Raw genomic sequence first — 20,062 nt, forward strand, 5'->3', positions numbered from 1 at the left:
AAAATAAAATAAAAAACGGTAATAAATAAATTTAATAAACTAAACCAGAATAATAAAAAATTCTTCTGATTCTCTGACGCTCGTTCGGTATAATTTGCTTGGTCTTCACACCAAATTCTCTCATACGATCCACGCGTTAGCCGCTCGTTGTACTCGTGGACGCCGCCATGACAGCTACCGGAGAGTAACACGGATGACTCAATACGGCACTAAAAATGGACTACTTTCGCTTGCTGTGCGCAGGCATCGCATGACGTAATGTTACCGTATTTGGTCATTCGGAAAACTGAACACGGCGGAAAGTTGAAACCGCCACACCGGCCCTCGAGAAAACAGGGTTTTTCTATGAGTTGAGATGATCTATGTTCATATGTCATCTAGATAAATACTGGCAAACTATTCTATTTCTTGACTCAACATCTAGGTTGTGCTTACAGGTAGTGGACACTGTAGGTAATCGTCAAAGACTAGTCTTCTCACTAGGTGGATCTCAACATATGCATAAAATAACAAACCTGTGGAAATTTGAGCTTAAAGGCAGTGGACACTATTGGTAATTGTCAAAGACTAGTCTTCACAGTTAGTGTATCGCAACATATGCACAACATAACAAACCTGTGACAAATTTGAGCTCAATCGGTCATCAAGGTTGTGAGATAATAATGAAAGAAGAAAACACCCTTGTCACACGAAGTTGTGTGCTTTCAGATGCTTGATTTCGAGGCCTCAAATGCTAAACTTGAGGTCTCGAAATCAAATTCGAGTAAAATACTTCTATTTCGAAAACTACGTTACTTCAGAGGGAGCCGTTTCTCACAATGTTATATACTATCAACCTCTCCCCATTACTCGTTACCAAGTGAGGTTTTATGAAAATAGTTCTTTTTAATTAATTACCAATAGTGTCCACTGCCTTTAAAGGACTTGGGTACCTTTTCAAAATGTTCAAAGATTTAAATAAACTAACAGGGTTTGAAGATAATGATAGTGGAAAGCTTCGCTTCAAATATTACTTACTGAGGTGCTGTAGTTTTTGAGAAATAAGTAAAACAATGTCATGAAAATACGTTTGTAAATGATTAAAAAAATGTTCGTCTCATGAGACGAACATAATTTTCATTACATTGTTTTACTCATTTCCCAAAAACTACAGCACCTCAGCACGTAATACTTTCAGGGAAGCTTTCTACTATCATTATCTTCAAACTGTGTAAGTTTAGTGTAAATCTGTGGACATTGTGTTTTTTTGTACTACAAAAGTTACATAGAACGTTTACGTATTGCCACAGCAACATAGTTCTGCAATCTCCTGAAGACAATCAGAGCATCTGATTGAAACGTTAAGTTGTCAACCACCAGTTCTTTACAAAACCAACACTTTATAACACACCACAAAACGCAGCTTTATAACAGTTGTTGAATGCGATTTCAAATTAGATTTACATCACTTTTTTATTTATCTTTGGACGACAAAAAAGAAACCGACGTTATCGCAGTTTTTAAACCCTGTGCCCTGAAGTCAAATTTTACTAATTGTTATTTAATTAATTCCTTTTTTTTTGTTTTTTACTCAATCTTCAGATTAACGTAAAAAGGAAAATAAGAGCAGTTTCAGTTGCCTTAAAAACTTCATTCAGCCTTTAAAGATGAGTGGATGCTTTCCCCAAAATGCTTTCATGTTTTTTTTTAAACACAGTGTTCGTAGTCTTCCGAAATGAAATTTGTTTTGATTATTGCAAAACAAGCTTTTCTTTTTACCTGTCGGCAAAAAGCAACCTTTGTTATTAAGTAATGTAATTTGATATCATTAATGTCGCGGAGTTTCAAAGTGTTCAATGAATGTTAAAATTTACAAAGGGATAGCGACATTATAGTGTCTGACGCGACCAAGTGTTTCCAATGAAAATTAGCAGCATTGATTTAATTATAATTTTGCTAGTTAATTACTTCGTTTCCTCCGATATACCTCGTGTATAAGATTATCCGTTATGTCTTAAGCTCGTCTGTTCTTTTGATTGCATGTCTGTCTGTTTGTTGTGTTTGTGGGTTTTTCTCGTTTTTTCCTGTCTGGCTGGTTTTTTTTTCTCGTTTTATTCCAAGCTTCTGCTTATCAAAATGGCTCCGTACTCTATTTTTTACTTGTATTCAGCTTACCGTTACTAAAACGTTATTTTTGTTTTACTCCATAGTACATGTAAACAATGGTCGATATATTTTTTAAGGGAAGTATGGAAATAAATTTGTATTTTTATTGAATTGAAAGATGGAAGTACAAAGGCAAACATTTGAAAGAACACAGCTTCGTCTGACAAGGTTTTTTTTCTTACATAGTTATCTCTCGCAATTTAGACGACCGATTGAGCTCAAATTTTCACAGGTTTGTTATTTTATGCATATGTGGAGATACACCAAGTGAGAAAAGCGCTCTTTGTGACAATTACCAAAGGTTTCCAGTGTCTGTAATCATTATAATATAATGATAATTATATCACTTTTCTTTTTTTGAGGTTACAAATAAAAGAAATGAATGAATGAAAGAAATAAATGAGTATTTCATGAGTTACTAAAGAATGAATGAATGTTGCTTGAGTTCACGCACTCTGCGGTTTTGACATTGGCGACTGCATTATCAGGCCTTATTATTCCAAGAATTAGCTAGTGCAGTCACTGTCTGTCTACGCGTACACCCGGCAAAATACGTCTTCATTCAGCATTATTACTACTCCGTTGTTTCTTCGCCGATGTACGGGTGACAAATGTCACACTTGTTGCTAGTTGAAGGAGTAAACTACATCTACAGCTGTGTGACAGCTGATTAAATATTAATCAATTTACAATTTTTTTTTTTTATTGTAATGCAGGATGTTTCTCTGACGCACATATATAATATCAAAACCGGATGTATTTATTGTTAATCAGAAATATAGGTTTTCTCGGTCAATTTCGGAAAGTGAGCAGTAATTTAACCACAAAGCTATTCTCATTTGCGCAAAATTTGAATGCTACTGAAAAGGGTCACTCGATTTTGTTTTATAAGATTAGTCAAATTAATGTTCGTCTTTCGATTTAACAAAATAATCATTCAATTTGACAACTCATCAAAGCAGCATTCAGATTCGCAGACGCTATTTAAAGCTCGGCTCATACTTCATGCGAATATCGCTGCGAAAGGAAGGTTGTGACGTCCCATTCACGTCAAGTTCGCTTCGCATTCGCATTCGCATGAAGTATGAACCGGGCTTTAGGCATGTGTGTCACGAAACAAGATTGACGATACGCTAAATTAAACAGAATGCTAAAGGAATTCGACTCGACTCAAAACGACATTGAATGGCCGAATGCTGAATTTGAATTTGAAACGCAGTAACAACTGTAGAGGCAAAACAGCTTTGACTCGAACACATTATTTCAAATCATGTGTTCGAACACAATAGGGAAGGTAACGTTTGCTAAACACTCTTAAAAATAATGACATTCAAACTTACTTAGTAAAAGGTATGACAAGGGTGTTTTTTCTTTCATTATTATCTCACAACTTTGACGACCAATTTGAGCTCAAGTATTCACGGGTTTGATTTTGTATGCATATGTTGAGATACACCAAGTGAGAAGACTGGGCTTTGACAGTTACCAATAGTGTCCACTGGCTTTAAGGGTGGTTATACCAAACGTCTACCTTCCCTCTACACAATGTACCTGGTTTTAGTTTTTTTTTTGTCTATTTGATACCTGATACATCCGCTTGCGAATGGTATCCGAACGATCTTCCAAAGATTATGATTTTTTTTTTCACTAACGTCACTATTAAATTTACCCACACTTAGCCTATCTGATACAGTGAGTGCATCATGTGTCACAATTGCTTCGGTTGCGCTGTGTTGACCCCAAACGATGACAAACATCTGTGTGTAATTTCATCTCAATTCCCCCGTTATAACACTCATCGGCAACTCACTAGAAATATGGCATTTGTAATAAGATATTGTTAAGTGTTGACTTCCACATTCACAGGAGGGCTTTTTAGGAAGTTCTTTTTTATTTGAGAAAAGAAAATGGTATACAATGTTAACAAACATAATCCCTCTGAAAACCCTCTCGGGTGTGAGTAGGTACACAATGATATTGCGGTCATTCACTTATAGGCTTTATCATGATGGGAATCTGTGAACGGATTGTGAATCTGTAATAAACGGTTCAGGAATCTTTAATACAGGATTTTGAATATGTTATAACAGAAAGTGAATATGTTATAACAGAAAGTGAATATGTTATAACCGGATTGTGACACTGCTATAACAGATTGTGAATGCGTAACAGCCGATTGTGAATCCGTGAAACTTAGATTGTGAATGCTTAATAACGGATTGGGAATCCGTAATTACTGCATTGTGAATGCTTAATAACGGATTGGGAATCCGTAATACTGCATTGTGAATGCTTAATAGCGGATTGGGAATCCGTAATACTGCATTGTGAATGCTTAATAACGGATTGGGAATCCGTAATACTGCATTGTGAATGCTTAATAACGGATTGGGAATCCGTAATACTGCATTGTGAATGCTTAATAACGGATTGGGAATCCGTAATACTGCATTGTGAATGCTTAATAACGGATTGGGAATCCGTAATACTGCATTGTGAATGCGTAACAACGGATTGTAAATCCGTATAATGCAAGATTGTGAATCCGTAATACTGCATTGTGAATGCGTAACAACGGATTGTGAATCTACTGGGTTGTGAATTCGTTTGTATACACTTACACTCATGTGTATTAGCACTACGTTATACTCACTACAAATCACGGGGATAATACTCGGCTGGGATTCGAACCCACGACCTTTGCAATTCTAGAGTAGTGTCTTGCCAACGAGACCACCGAGATTACCCGGTAGCTAGAGGCAGTTCGAATCCTTTATTTTAGCAGCGGGTACCGGGTTGTGAACCCGTTATGGTGGAAATTAACAAGTCCGTTGTTTTTTACTTCAAGTCACCGGGAAGTGGTATTTTGTCAAAATAAAGCTTTTGTCACTAATATATGTGTTTTGAGATGAGTGGAATGTGAATAAACAGTTGACCAAAGGTTCTAAAAATTAGTTCTTATATATTTACAAATTTAAGACATATAAATCGTGACAAACAATTACTCAAAAAATTGTTTTATTGCTACTAAACATATACTCTTGTGTTTGAAAAAAATTATATTTCCAGGTGACTTTAATATAAACAAGCTTTGCAAAGCAGCTAAGCCAATTCAAGTCAAGCATAGTAACTCTCCGTTTTTATAGTGAGTCACTTAACATCAAAAGTCACTTGTACTTTTAGGGGTGGCAGTTGCCATTAAATAGTCACGTTAATGGTTGCAAATGGGTAATTACCCTTATAAGTGCTAAAACAAAAACAAACAAAAACGTCCATACACGATTTTGTATCTTTAATTATATTTCGCCTTGAACCATCCTAGGAATTATGTGTCAGTCATTACAGTACCATTAGATAGGCTTTTCACAAACACAATCAGCTGTGGAAAGGAAGTGTTTTTTTGTTAACCTACATTTTTTGATAAAAGCTTAATGTTTGAGTGCCACAGTCGGAGGTCGAGCTCATTATTATTAAAAAATAATGTTTTAATGGGCACCTATATAATGGACAGTGGGAACATTGGATGACAGCTCAATGCTACTGTGTTAACAGCACTGATGGATTAGGCAAAGCTGGTGTGCCTACCGAGCCACAGTCTTCATTATAAATTGAACCTAATTTAGAGTATTTGGTCCATCTCCCTTAAACGAACCCCGAACCCTAACCCAGGCCTCAACTCAAACGCAAGCCTCAACCCGAATCCAAACTCCAACCTCAACTCAAATGACAACCCATATTCCTTCCCCTTGCCCCTGATCCCTAATCTTGACCCTAAACCCATCCCAACCTTAACCCCAACCCTAACCCAACCAATTCCCAAGCCAAACCCCTAGACCCAACCCAACCATAACCCCAACTCAAACCTCGACGCCTTATTCAAACACTAGCCCCTAACCCAATTCCAAACCTAACCCCAAATCCAACATCAAGCCATTAACCCCGACCCTAACCAAACCCCCAACCAAAAACCCCTAACCACTAACCAAATCCCACCTAACCCCAACTCCACCCTCAACCCCCTAACCCAACCCTAACCCCAGCCCCATACCTCAACCCAAACCAAAATCCCTAACCCCTAACCCAACTCCTCCCTAACCCCAACTCCAACATCAACCCCTGATCCCAAACCTCATCCCCTTATTCCAACCCATCACCCCAAACCAAAACATCTAACTCATCATCCCTAACGCCAACCCAAACCTCATTCCATTATCCCAACCCTAACCCAAAACCCATATAACCCTAACCTCCAACATCAACCACTTATCCCAACCCACAACCCCAAACATAAACCTTAACCCCAACCTCATCCAAAACCAAAACCCCTAACCCAAAACCCCTAACCCAACCCTAAACCCCAACCCTTACCTCATACCCTTATCCCAACTCTAACCCAAACCCCAACCCCCAAAACACCCGCAACCCCAACCCCAAAATAGTACACCACAATGTGATTCATGAAAACATACTATATAGCGTCACTGACATCACAACAGTTTTCCATTCATTAAGGGAAGGTATTTGTCTGGTTTTTGTCAAAGACCAGTATTCTCACTTGGTGTATTCCATCATAACCATAAAATTACAAGCCTGTGACAATTTGGGCTCAATGGGTCATCGAGGTTGCGAGAAAATGATGAAAGTAAAAACACCCTTGTTGGACGAATTTGTGTGCTTTCAGATAAGAATAAAAGACTTCTAGCTAGAAGTCTTTTATTTATGTTAGTGAGAAATTACCTCTTTCTCAAAAACTCCGTTACTTCATAGGGAGTCGTTTCCCACAATGTTTTAAACTAATCAAAATCTCTCCAATGCTCATTACCAAGTCAGTTTTTAAGTTAATATTAATTTTGAGTAATTACCAAACGTGTATCTGGTGCCCTCAAACCATTCCACCACCTACGCTAACATTATTTTGATCTGTTCACCCACCGGCATTGTTTTACCTCATTCGAAGAAGTAATAACTTAGGTTATTGCTGGATAGTCTGTGTTTGTATGTTATCAATTCATAGACATTTCGACGGATGCTCGCACTTCTCTTAAGGGAAATATCACGGGTGTCCAATAATGCAATTGTCACTAGTTAATGAGGACGAAATAAAAGATACGCGGGCCTCAAATCCCTTAGCTTCACGAGATACCCCTACGCTGTCTCAAAAACCACTGTACGGGGTTCTAAAAATGCCATCTAGCACCGTTTATGGTTCGTGCATTTTTTATTGCAGCACCAAGGATGTGGAACCATCTTCCTCAGAACATTAAGAGATCTACTTCATTAGCCAGTTTCAAAACTATGCTTAAATCTCACATTTTTTTCGAAAGCCTGTACGGCGCTACGACTAAACAACGACTGTTGGTTGGTGCCTTATAAATTTAAAATATTGATTGACTGATTGATCGTTTTATTGATTGATGTGAATGTGTCCAGGGATTGATTTCACAAAGAGTTAGGACTAGTCCTAACTTAGGACTAGTCCTAAGTTAGGACTAGTTTAGGACTAGTCCTAAGTTCGGACTGGTAACTCGTCCTAACTCGAGATAAGACTAGTCCTAACTCTTTGTGAAATCCACCCCAGAGTCTTTAGGTCTTTTAACCTGCTTACAATAATCAACTCTTAAACATCGTGGAAGTAAAATGCCACGGTGCCGACGAGTCGCACATGAGGGAAAATAAGAGATATTATTTTATGCATATGTTGGGATACACCAAGTTAGAATAGCAAACGTGTCCAGGGTGGATTTCACGAAGAGTTTAGACATAGTCTTACCTCGAGTTAGGACGAGTCACTCGTTCTAAACTAGGACTAGTCTTATGTTTGTAATATCTTCTAGGACAAGACCTAAGTTAAGTTCCTTGTGAAATCGCACCAGTGCATTTAATCCGTAGAATTTTAAAGGCAGTGGACACTATTGGTAGTTACTCAAAATACTATTAGCATAAAACATTTCTTGGGGACGAGTAATGGGGAGAGGTTGATGTTATACAACATTGTGATAAACGGCTCCCTCTGAAGTGCCATAGTTTTCGAGAAAGAAGTAAATTTCCACGAATTTGATTTCGAGACCTCAAGTTTAGAACTTGAGGTCTCGAAAACAAGCATCTGAAAGCACACAACTTCGTCAGATAAGGGTGTTTTATCTTTGATAGTCATCTCGCATTTTCGAGACCAATTGAGCTCAATTTCCACAGATTTGTTATTTTATGCATATGTTGAGATACACCAACTGTGAAGGCTAGTCTCTGACAATTACCAATAGTGTCTACTGTCTGTAAGCACTACCAGGAAATGGAATAGGGGTTAGGACGAAAGATAGACTTACCTTAAAAATGTTAAGTACATGTAGTAGTTCAATAGTCCACGTCAACAGATGATCTGTATAAATTGTGGTTGTTCGTCCAGTAGTTAGTACGACTCACCAAAATGTTCTGCAACATCAAGATTAAAACGGGCTTACAGAGTCAAAGAGTACCGTGTTTAGTAAGGGTAGATGACACCGAGTTATAGATGCTAGCTATATGACCAAACCTCGTGTTGTGGTCGTGATCATTTTGTTATCACTGTTAATAGTCAGCGGCTTTTAATTCAGAAAGCTCTCTCGCAGTATCTGTGCGCAGGTAGTGTGAGAGTGCGCACTGGGTAGAATAGGGTTCCAGTTCGTAGTGTACGGGTAATACCATTTTAAGGCCGTGTCCAAATTGGCGACTTCGGCTACAGCTACGGCTAGGGCGCGCGCGTCTGCTATTCTTCAACACCGACAGACGCGCTGATCTAGCCTTAGCTGTAGCCAAAGTCGCCAATTCGGACACGGCCTAATACATCACTGATGCATATTTAACATCTATTGCATTGTGACTGATATTTATAGGATTTTAGGGGTTCAACAACGAATTTACTAGAGTGGGATTCGAACCAACGACCTCCGGATTAACGTTCCGGCGCTCTACCAACTGAGCTATCTAGCCCTATGTTGGCGGTGTCCCTATTTTGTCAATATCTTTGTTCGGGGGGGCCAGTCAACCCTTAACTGCCGTGTAGCCAGGGATCATTTATAGGATATTTATAGGATAGAACTGCTATTATAGCTACTGGGAAGTCTTAGTGGTCAAAGACCGCTCTATAAAAGATAATGCTCTGAGTGACCTTGGTCGTGGGTTTGAATCCTAAGTGTTTATTGAACGATAGGTGAAGAGTATGCCTTCACATGTATTTATACTTAAACAAAAAAATACGAATTCCGATTGGGGGACGAACTGGGGCTAGGGCCCAATTTTATATACTTACAATGTACAATCCGGTATCGGCCTGCGGTGACTGGCGTTCAAGAGTGGAAAAGATGAGAGAGAGATCGTGTGTGTTCATCTACACGTGTCTGAGTGGAGTCAGGAAAACACGCCTTGTGTTGCGTACTGAAACGAATGCATGAGGGTCACCTGCGATTTTAATGGGGAAAAAGAAAAATACTGCAAGGTTTACTTCGTGTTTTGGGTACTGGCAGCTGAATTTTGTATGCAGATAGTCACCCATAGCAAGACAAACGAGTTCTTCGTTCGTGATTGACACTGATTGTAGTAATTATTCATAAATTTGACAGTTGAAATATCACGTAATGTTACATGATGGGCAAGACTGACATGAGTGCGTGATGATAGGGCTTCGAGGTTTTACGACTTCCTCGATATCTACTTATCAAGTGGGGCAGTTTTATAACTCGAGCACTCGTGACGAAACCTCAAAACCCGTTTCGAACTGTGACTCACAACGACTACAAAAATCGCAACCGGAAATGTATTTGACCTAGTTTTAAAGACACTGGGCACTATTATTAATTGTCAAAGATCAGTCTTCTCACTTGGTGTACCTCAACATATGCATAAAATAAAAAAAACTGTGAAAATTTGAGCTTAATCGGTCATCGAAGTTGCGAGATAGTAATGAAAGAAGAAACACCCCTGTCACACGATGTTGTGTGCTTTCAGATGCTCAAATTCGGGACCTCAAATTCTAAATCGGAGGTATCGAAGTCAAATTCGTGGAAAATTACTTCTTTCTCCAAAACTACTGCACTTCAGAGCGAGCCGTTTCTCCAAATTCTTTATTCTACCAACCTCTCGGTTTTATGCTAATAATTATTTTGAGTAATTACCAATAGTGTCCACTGTCTATAAGGCAAATATATATATATTTTTGGTTATATTTTTGGTTATAGATAATACAATAAAACTATCCTGTCAATATTTAATTTCAAAAGGGGGCAGCGTCTTTGAAGTTTTGCCGAAAATCAAGGGTGATATAATTATGTCAACTAAATATGCAGAATAATCAATCTGTACTAGGAAAACACATTCTGAGAAATGTTTCTGACAGTAACGTTTCTCAGATTCAAAATTGGGGAACACTATTGGTAATTACTCAAAATAATGAATAGCATAAGCCTTATTTGGTGACGAGTAATGGGGAGAGATTGATGGGTACTTTTTGTACGACACAAAACACAATGTCTACAGATTCCGTTAAAGGCACTGGACGCTATTGGATATTACTCACAATAATTGTGAGCATAAACACTTCCTTGGTAACGATCATTGGCTGGATAGTGTACAAGATTGTGAGAAACAGCTCCCTCTGAAGTAACGTGGTTATCAAGAAAGAAGTAATTTTCCACGAATTTGATTTCGAGACCTCAGATTTAGAAATTGAGGATCTTGAAATCAAGCATCCGAAAGCACACAACTTCATGTGTCAAGGTTTTTTATTTTCATTCATTATTATCTTGCAAATTCGATGACCGATTGAGCTCAAATTTTCACAGGTTTGTTATAATCTTGTTTGCATATGTTGAGATACATCAAGTGAGAAGACTGGTTTTTGACAATTACCAATAGTGTCCAGTGTCTTTAACGCTTAAATTTGAATTCTTCAGACTATCGAGACAGTTGCTATGTGACATGATTAGGGGCAAGCTTTAGCGTAATTACATGGGAGTCGGTGAAAACCCATACACAATTGAGATATCTGACAAAATATGACACAATATTGTCAAAGAGAAAATAAGTTAACCACAATTCTTTGACTGTCTTTTCAACAACAAAAACAATTCATAACTAGACATTAAGTGTTTGTGAACAAACACAAAGCTGTTCCGTGTTCTTTTGCTTTGATTATGTGTTAAAATTACCAAGGAGTCTATAACTGAAAACAAGTTTGAAAAATACTGTACAGTGTCTTGAGTTACAGTGCCACTTCATGGGGTCACGGTAACCTAAGGCTAATCTCTAACGCCCAAGGAGTCTGTAACTGAAAAAAGTTAGAAAATCGGTTGTGTAGTTCTTGAGATATGGTGCCACTTCTGGTTGACCCGGAAGTAGAGGTCATCTTGGGGTCATGGATTTTCAAAGTTTATTTTTAATGCCTTAGGAGGATAAAACTGAACAAAAAGGATTGAAAATCGGTTGTAAAGTACTTGGCGTATGGTCCCACTTCCGGTTCACCCGGACGTAGAGGCCAACATGGGGTCACGGGTTTTCACAGTCAATATTAATGTCAAGGAGTCTGTAAGTGAAAACAAATTGAAAATCGGTTGAGTAGTTCTTGAGATATGGTCCCACTTCCGGTTGACCCGGCATTAGAGGTCAAATTGAGGTCACGGTTTTTCCAAATTTTTCTCCTATCCCCAAGGAGTCTTATAACTACAAACAGTCGACATTATTAAAGAAGAATGTCGTCTTCCTGTGATAATTTATCTCGGAATGTCGACATCCTAAAAGTATGTCGTCTTCCTGTGATAATTTATCTCGGGATGTCGACATCCTAAAAGTAGGATGTCGTCTTGCTGTGCTAATTTATCTCGGTATGTCGACATCCTAAACGTCAGTTGTCATCTTCCTGTGATAATTTATCTCGGGAAGTCGACATTCTAAAAGAAGAATGTCGTCTTCCTGTGATAATTTATCTCGGAATGTCGATATCCCAAAAGTAGGATGTCGTCTTGCTGTGATAATTTATCTCGGGAAGTCGACATCCTAAAATTAGGATGTCGTCTTCCTGTGATAACTTATCTCGTGAAGTTGACATCCCAAAAGTATGATTTCTTTTGTTGAAAGGATTTTACTTGTATACGTTTTGTTAACTAGTATTACATTTCCAACAATATTGATAATATTCATGGTCATAAACTACGTTAAACTAAAATAATGGACGAAACAAAATGTCCCACGTAAAACTCCATAAGGTTTGGAACATAATGGTCCCGCAAGTTCAAATACGCGCGAGACTTGCTTAGTCTACACAGAAGGTAATAAATAATTTTTTACAAGCAAAATGCAATCGTACAATAATAGAAAACAAAAACTAAAAATCAATGCAAACCACATGTAGGGGATGGAGGGGCCCATAAAAAGCAAACCTTAACGAGTACGGACCCCCCCCCCTTTTTTTCTAACGAAGAAAGCAATGTAAGCAATTCTATTTAGTGGGTGTAATCTTATGTAGCGGCAAAACAATTCAAAATTACAGGAAGAACAAACACAAAAACAGTTAGCGTAAAATAAAACTTAACCATATATTTAAATAAAACAGATAAACAAAATACCCAACATCATAATAAAACATAATAGGGAACACTAGTTGATTGATAAAAATAAATACTAGAGAAAATGGGCCCCACAACTCTTGCTGGGAAAAAAACCATGTCGAAATATACCATTGTTATCCATTAGAGACGTTTTGTAGTCACTTTGGTTGGGGAGCGAGGAATCTAGCAAAAACTGGGACATCAGTTTATACACCAGACAAATCTATGATATGGATATTCTTTTGAATATTTTATTTTGTGCATAGGTCCGTGATTCATGGTCAGTTGAATATAAGTGGGCGGTTGTATCAACAACAGACTTTTATCCTTTTGATCAGCCCCATGTATAATAAACTTCCAGGGCTGACGATTGCACTTTTGGTATTGTTAAACTCCGGTTCCATTGTGTGCTGTCTGTTACCCTCCACACATAGATTTTCTTGTGAATAGTAGCTGTGTAGCCTATGATTCATGGTTCGCTGAATAATGTGGCAATAACAAACTTTTATCATTTTGAACTGAATGCTTGATTTATTATCTAAAGGTAAATTCTTGAGGCCCGTATTAGTATTGTGCACGTACACCATGTAGTTTTTGTTGGAAACCGTTTGCTAACAGCCATTTATGTTACCCTTTGAAGTAAAATCAGAAAATTTATAAGTTTGCTTGTTGCATAAAATTAAATTGAAGATGATGCCTGAATTGATTTTTACAATCAGAGTTGGACTCTAGACTGACGTGTTGGACTCCTTGAACACTCAAAGTGGTTCAATAGGTAGTGCAATTCCAATACTTATGCTGATGTTCTCATGATGTCAGCATCAACAGGAAGTTCCAACAACTTTGTCCCCTTGTACAATTAAGTATGCAAATATGGGTCACGTGGTTAATTAATTACGATTTGTATTTTTTTTTGGGGTCGGTGGTTTGATGTTTGATCTAGTACAAGTTGATTTCACAGAACTCTTAACCACCAAACTCTGCGCTTATGATCACCATTTTTCGCTTACTGTGTTTTTAAACATCATCGTGTCATGCATGCACACAGGTTATGTTGGGCTAACATTTGAGAAAAAGAAAAGGCAACACTATCGATATAAAGATAAGAATCAAACTTAAACATTACAAAAAGAAATAGATTTTTAGTTTTGGGGGATAAAAAAATATTGATTTCGGACGGAGATTCGAACTCGCAATTCTCAGATGTGTAGTCGCGACTGATGACCACTAGGCTAGAAGGGCACGATGTAAAAATTGTGGGTTTTAACATGTGTGCATCAACAGAGGGGATTATGATCCGGCGAAATAATTCTCGTTTCATGATTTTGCGACCATTGTCACTAAATATGAACTGCTAACGCCTATAACTATTAAGTAGGGTTGAAATGTAGTATTAGATGCCTTAAGGGTTTTTTTGACGACGACGTCGATGTCGTCAAAACCCCTATCTAATTACGCACATTCGTTTTAACGAAAACCCATGCACAGAGTAATTGGTCCAGAACGCGGTTAGAAAAACAAGGACAAATTTAACGCACGTTCTAACGAAAATCCCAAACCTCCGTACTTTGTGCGTGTACAGAGTAATGTATCCAGAACGCGGGTAGGAAACAAAATAGTATAGACTCCTCTCAAGAAGTAAACAACTCATTGAGGTACATACTGTGTTGTATTACCAAAGAGAATGTTTCACAATAACATGAAAGTGACTGCATCAAGTTTACAAATTAAAAATTCAAATGAAGACCACGTGGTTAATTAATTAAGAATGTTAACACTTTTTTGTTAGAGTAAAGCTTATCTTCTAAGCTTCAATTTGATATAAAGATTTAACTCTTTTATCCTCATACTTTAGGAGTAGGGGCCTGAACAAAAACGCTGTACAAACGCTATGGGGTTTTAGGCGGAAACAAAGAATAATAATAATAATAAAAATAATAAAAATCTCGACGAAAACAAAACCTTTTCCGACGGTAGGTCGGAACAGCTAAAAATGATTGACACTTTCGCCATCTACCAACCATGGAGTACATTTCACCGGCATTTATTTGATAATCTGGCAGTGAGTAATTCGCTTCTACTGTTCAAGCTTCATTACACAGCAACGCCAGTCTCTTATTTGCGCACGCAACTTTGCACAACTTGTCTCATAAACAACACAATACAGTTCCGATGAAGCATCAACAATTAGTACTCGATTCTTAGCAATTATCGACTCCTCAGGATTGTGTTCCCCGATAAGACCCATTGATTAAGCTCTGAGTTCCCCGCTCGATTAGTTATGGTGGATTTACTAGCGGCTGTGGACTTGGCAAAAACATTCACTCCTCAATACATCAGATGACACACCGTAAATTAGTTGTACACTTTGGACGTATCTGATGGGAGATTTGTCACCAACAAACATTGTCTTTACAAATTAAATTTAAAAACTTTTCCTTTAAGTGTCGATGCTGCCAATATCAAGAAGCAGTTAAAGGCAGTTGACACTATTGGTAATTGTCAAAGACTAGCCTTCACAGTTGGTGTATCTCAACATATACATAAAATTACAAACCTGTGAAAATTTGAGCTCAATCGGTCATCAAACTTGCGAGATAATAATGAAAGACAAAAACACCCTTGTCACACGAAGTTGTGTGCGGTTAGATGGTTGATTTCGATACCTCAAGTTCTAAATCTGAGGTCTCGAAATCAAATTCGTGGAAAATTACTTCTTTCTCGAAAACTATGGCACTTCAGATGGAGCCGTTTCTCACAATGTTTTATACAATCAACCTCTCCCCATTACTCGCAATCAAGAAAGGTTTTATGCTAATAATTATTTTGAGTAATTACCAATAGTGTCCACTGCCTTACAAACACACACATCTGTGTTAATTGTTTAAACCGAGGACTTCTCTTTGTTCTCCCATTGTTTGGTCCCCATTGGTTTTGTACACGAAATCGAATTGAGGACGTCCTCGGTGTGACTTTTCCCGGATCCCCTTTTGTTAAAGTCCTCGGTTTGAATGCGTAGACATGCACGTGTATTAAAATGACAAAGTTAGTTTTGTTATAATGAATTGGAATCGTTTATTGACAAAAACGCCATCGTAGCAGAGGCCAAAATTGGAAAAAGAATTACAGAGAAGAATAATTATATAGGATTTCAGGCATTGCATTGTGATGTATCAATGTATATTTGGTTTGCGGTAACACCATGTGTTACTTGCCAAGGAGAGTTTGTCTACAAACGAAAGAACACAGAAATCCATGTATATAGATAGGCAATGGAACGATAGCACATAGTAAACCATGACCAAATACGACAGAATCCGTAAAACTAAAGCTTATACAAGGTACAATCGACCAGAAACACTTCTAAGCGAGGGGGGAAATGAGCTAAACCTTTAACATCAATATAAAGTTAGAAATAAAAACAAAGGTAGATAAAGAGGGACATATCACGGCCAAATTTCATAGAGCTGCTAAGCACACAAATTTTGCTAAGCATGGCATTTCTTCCTTGATAACAACAGGATAACCAACCTAATTTCCATTTGTTGCCTATTGCTTGTTTATTCAACTTATCCTGAAAATCACGTGGCAATTTGGTTAGTAATCTTGTTTTTATCAAGGAAGAAATTTCATGCTAAGCAAATTTGTGTGCTTAGCAGCTCTCTGAAATCGGGCCCTGGACGCATTTTACGGGCAACGGAGTCGCACAAAACTCAATGTGTCGGCAGGAGTTAGCCAACAAGCTTTATCTACCTGAGCGTGGCGCGTACAGTGAGCTCACCGCTGCAAATCATGTACGCCGCTCCAGTCTCAACCTTCATCTATCAAGATGCGTTTGTGCATTAATGCTTACCCCTGTTGACACATTAAAGACACACCTCTCATGTAGCCCTTTGGGAGGCAAGGACTTTGCTGGTTTTTTTTTTCGTGGAAAACAACTCAGATTGGGTTGTTTTAACCTTAAGGAATCAGACCAAATCTTAATGTTGAGTGGGGGTTGGTTTAATGATGCCGAAGTTAGTGTGTGCGTCACTCGGTCAGTTTGTGAAACCTCAAACAAACTATTTACTCACACTTTGAGTGATACCTCGGCGTTGTGATTTTCTACCTATTTTCAGGTACTGTATTGCCTATTTCTTGTGTAATATATTTTTACACAAGTGAGTGGAAACAGTTATGGAAAATTTATCTAAGGTCAGAGGAAAAAAAAAGAAAAGAACAAAAGAATGTTCAATAAGGATGCATTTGTCTTTGAGAATGACCTGTGTACCTTTGGGTATTGTACACAACTTGATTGTACACTTCTTTTTTAATTGTACACTTCTATTTAAGAGTGCTATGGTTACATAGGGGAATTATAAGGACTTGGGTGCTCAAAGGAAGTTTGTATACATAGTCTATGGGGAACTGTTTCGGGTAGGGACAAAAAGAAAATGCTCCACAATGATGCGTTTTTAATAAGATATATAACCTGTAATTGGACACAATTGTACACTTAAATTTAAGCATGCCATTTGTTTTAATTTTTGTTTATGCAAGTCGCCCAAAACAAGGCTTAAGGTTACATTTTTAAGTCAGTTATACAAAGGTAACTGAAGTCCCAATGAGCTGTCTTTATATTTTAAGCTTAGTTAACACTGAACATCAAAGGAGCAAACCGATGACTAAATGGCGAGCCAATTGTTCACGTCTCTGCCCAAGTAGAGTGCCGCGCAAGGCCAAAGCACCTCACACTCAGATAGAAGAAAGATAAGGTGAAGGTGAAGAGAGAAAGAGAAAAAAAATTCATGTACATCTGCTGACCTTGAGTCAAGGTCAAGGTCAACACTTTAGTGACGTAGACTCGAGTCACAAGTAGTTCACTTTCTCTGGACTGATGCTTTGCATAGCGTGTCCTTGCTTTGGCCAGGAGACACCATAGATATTAAGACGCGAGTTATAAAACCCACTCCACCTCCCACGCGATGTATTCTCACGCCTCGTCATTCCTCATGAAAATTTATGACAGCAATGTCTGTATTTTGATAGAAGGTAAATTTGCGTGGGGGAATAAAGAATATTCATTTTGGTTTGACCCATTATACACCGACGTGTGTGAACACTGCACTGCTGTTATTTCATGAGCTTTGCGAGGAAAAAATCACAGTTGTATGACTCGGTAGGATTCGAACCCACGACCTTTGCAATTCTACAGCAGTGTACTCATAGCACTGTTTGAATACAAGATTCGAACTGCCTCTAGCTAGTCGGCAACCTCGGTTGCCTAGTTTGTAAGAAAATGCGCCACAACACTTCGATGAAGTTTGTCACCAAACTAAATTTGACATTGGAGCCCGTCTTAAAGACAGTGGATACCTTTGGGAGTTGACCCAGACCAGTCTCTCACTTGGTGTATCTCAACATATACATAAATTCACAAATCTGTGAAATTTTTGACTCGATTTGTCTTTAAAATTGTGAGATAACAACGGAAGAAAAAACATTATTGTCACACGAAGTTGTGTGGTTTTTGATGCTTGAAATTACTTTTTTTGTCAAAAACTACGCTAATTCAGAGGGAGCCGTTTCTCAATAAGGTTTTATCAATAGCTCTCAAGTTGTGTTGATAAAATTTGTTAACAAACAGAAAGTGTCCAGTGCAACCCAGCAGGTTGCGATTGGCAAACTTGGCTTCAACGGTAAAATAAAAATAATAAAAAATCCCAATACCATAAGGAACAAATTCAGCGATTTACAATTCGCAGAAAAATGTTGAAGGTTAAGACGGCGTCAGCGTTTTCTCAAATTAACATAATCAGTTAATTAACAAATGACTCAAAGCCTTTTAAATTATTTACTCCTAAAAACTGACTTTCCAATAACCATAGTACAGAGTCATCCATGCGTTAGAGGACTTTAACCCTTTTTGGCTCATACGACTCGACCTTAAATTATTGATGTGGTGTTTTACAGCCCTATAGCAGTGGCGTCACTTTAATAGCAGCCAGGAAAATGACCGTTTTTAATAAAGTCCCTAATTAAGGTAATGGACACTGTTGGTGTATACTCAAAATATACATCAGCATAAAAACCTTGGTAGCGAACAATGGGGAGTTGTTTGTATTATAACACATTGTGGGAAACGACACCCTCTGATGTAACAAATCAGCTGGAGAACTTGATTATGCATCAGAAAGCACACAAAAATGCAACAAGAGTGTTTTTTCTTGCTTAATTCTCTTGCGAATTCGATGACACGTTTCACACAAAAAATCACATGTTTGTTATTTTATGCATATATGTTGAGATACAAGTGAGAAGGCTCGGAGTCTGGAGAAAATAACGGGAAAACCCACCATTGTTTCCGCACGTTTCGCCGTGTCATGACATGTGTTTAAAATAAATCCGTAATTCTCGCTATCGAGAATTTATATTGTTTTAATGTTTTCTCAAAAAGTAAAGCATTTCATGGAATAATATTTCAAGAGAAGTCTTTCACCATTACATTCTGTAAACCCTGTAAGTTATTTGTAAATTTGTGAACTTTTTTTTTCTGTACCGAAAGTGTCCAATTGCTTTAAAAAATATAACAAACATAAAATATAAGAGAGAAAAACCCATTATCCCCATCGTAGCCTTTGTGGATATTTCAACGCCTAATGGGTTTTTAGATGGACATTAAAACAATTAGGTACAGGCTGTTACTGAGTCACTGACGCAGAAATTATTATTATTATTATTTTGTTTGAGCAATCGCCGGATATTGCATGCTACGAAGGCACTGGACACTATTGGTATTTACTCAAAATAATTATTAGCATAAAAACTTGGTCACGAGCAATGGAAAGCTGTTGATAGTATAAAACAATGTGAGAAACGGCACCCTCTGAATAAGTAGTTTTCGAGAAAGAAGTAATTTTCCACTAAAATATTTGAATTTGATTTCGAGACCTCGGAATTACATTTTGTAGGTCTCGAAATTAAGCATCTAAAAGCAACCAATGCGTTTTTTCTTTCATTATTATCTCGCAACTTCGACGAACAATCCAGCTCAAATTGTCACAGTTTTTCTGTTGTTATGCATATGTTGAGATACACCAAGTGAGAAGATTGGTCTTTGAAATATACCAAAGGTGTCCAGTTGTCTTTAAAGAGGTGCGACGCTGTTGTTGTTGCAAAACGTTTTATTTATTTTAATTGATTTATTGTTTTACTGTTATTATTGTTGATGGTGCTTATGCCGCTGTTATTTTTCCTGTTGCTGTAGTTGTTGTTTTGGCTGTGTAGCCTCTTTCAGTGTATTGTAGTTAATGGATCGCTATTTAAATAAAATTGCCTGATGCAGTACTTTCAGTGTAGCGTTA

General features: G+C 37.8%; 1 protein-coding gene across 2 annotated transcripts in view; it reads right to left on the bottom strand.

Moving 5' to 3' along the window:
• Positions 1–20,062, bottom strand: part of LOC117300414 (major facilitator superfamily domain-containing protein 6-like) — a 65,812-nt gene that overhangs the window by 36,678 nt on the left and 9,072 nt on the right. For both annotated transcript variants that reach the window (XM_033784202.1, XM_033784201.1), the window contains exons 2-3: positions 9,431–9,579; positions 8,469–8,574 (exon numbers count right to left, since the gene is read on the bottom strand). The gene's annotated coding sequence lies outside the window, so the exon portion shown is untranslated. The remainder of the gene's footprint in view (positions 1–8,468; positions 8,575–9,430; positions 9,580–20,062) is intronic.

The sequence above is a fragment of the Asterias rubens genome, chromosome 15 (genome assembly GCF_902459465.1).
Source record: "Asterias rubens chromosome 15, eAstRub1.3, whole genome shotgun sequence".
NCBI classification, from domain to species: domain Eukaryota; kingdom Metazoa; phylum Echinodermata; class Asteroidea; order Forcipulatida; family Asteriidae; genus Asterias; species Asterias rubens.